We start from the raw sequence: 1496 nt of genomic DNA on the forward strand, positions 1-1496 counted from the left end.
ACACTCTTCAAGTGCATGGCATACTGTGTGAGTACATTTACACATTTTAGTAAGTATCTGAGGGCTGCGTTACCATCTTATTTTTGGTGGGATCCCTTTCCAGGAAGATAGAAACACAAAGTATGAAGTTTTAATGTGTTTCCGAAAGACATTATCTGAGAACTCCACAATGGCCCATTTCAGAGGGCACAGTGGCAGGCTGTAAATGTCAGTGCAAGAGAGATGTTTAAAGTCCCTGATCCCAGCTTCCAAGTTGCAGCATAAAATTACTGTTTATAACAGACTCTTGAAATCTGGCCTTGTCCTTCAACTTAACAAGCAAGTAAATAGGAGGGACAAGTGAGGAAAAAGCAGTGCATAAGACAGAATACTTTCCTGGCAGTATATTTTGGGGATTCCTGGTTGGACTGAATTATTTCCTCCCTTGGATAGTAATCTCAATACTTTCTTCCAAAAACAGACATTTTTGTTCTTTCTGCAGGTTGTGGACACAGTTGCTGCTAAGCTGCTAAGTCACGTCAGTTGGTCCGACTCTGTGCAACCCCACAGACGGCAGCCCACCAGGCTCCCATCCCTGGGATTCTCCAGGCAACAATACTGGAGTGGGTTGCCATTTTCTTCTCCAGTGCATGAAAGTGAAAAGTGAAAGTGAAGTCGCTCAGTAGAGTCCAACTCTTCGCGACCCCATGGACTGTAGGCTACCAGGGTCCTCCGTCCATGGGATTTCCCAGGCAAGAGTACTGGAGTGGGTTGCCATTACACAGTAGTAGAATGCTAAACTTGTGTGACTGAAATAAATTGTCTTATTCCCATACCAGGGGTGTGCCCTGGTAGGAGCTTCTGCTGTTTAAGGAGGAACCGAAGGACTCATGTTTGATGGAACTTCATGAATTAAGTAAACTGAGGAATTCACATTTAATGGATCATCCCTGAATTATATTGGAAAGCTGAAGCCTCATTCTATCGTTTTCTTTATTCATCGACTATTCTGTCAACATCTATTGAACACCTACTGTGTGCTAGAAACTGTACTGGTAGCTGAGGCCATGGAACCCAAAGTCTCTTCTCTTACTCAAGTTGGGTGAATGAAGGATGTCTCCCCAGTGAAGGCCATGTGTGAGCTGAGACTATAAAAAGCGAGTACAAATCAGGCAGGGAAAGTCGGAGGACAAGTAGCTTAAGTGTGTTTCAGTGTGAGGAGAACACAATACGCCAGAAAGACAACTGACACTGTGTCAGGGGTTAGTTTGAGAACCAGGCTGAGATAAGATAAAACTCGAGAAAGTATGGCCAACGGGTGAAGGACCTGAGACACTAGAGAATTTGTCCTTCATCCTTTTAACAGAGAAACACTGAGAATTTTACATGGAGGTGTGACGAGGGATGGGAACATGGAGAGACTGGAAACTCAGAGGCCACTGAGATTATCAGCAGCGACCACAGCTGCTTCAGAAAGCAGTTTGCTGTCTCTTGTGACGTTAAGCACATGTTGACCA

Source organism: Bison bison, unplaced genomic scaffold, assembly GCF_000754665.1.
Source record: "Bison bison bison isolate TAMUID 2011002044 unplaced genomic scaffold, Bison_UMD1.0 scf7180017864362, whole genome shotgun sequence".
In the NCBI taxonomy this organism is placed as follows: domain Eukaryota; kingdom Metazoa; phylum Chordata; class Mammalia; order Artiodactyla; family Bovidae; genus Bison; species Bison bison.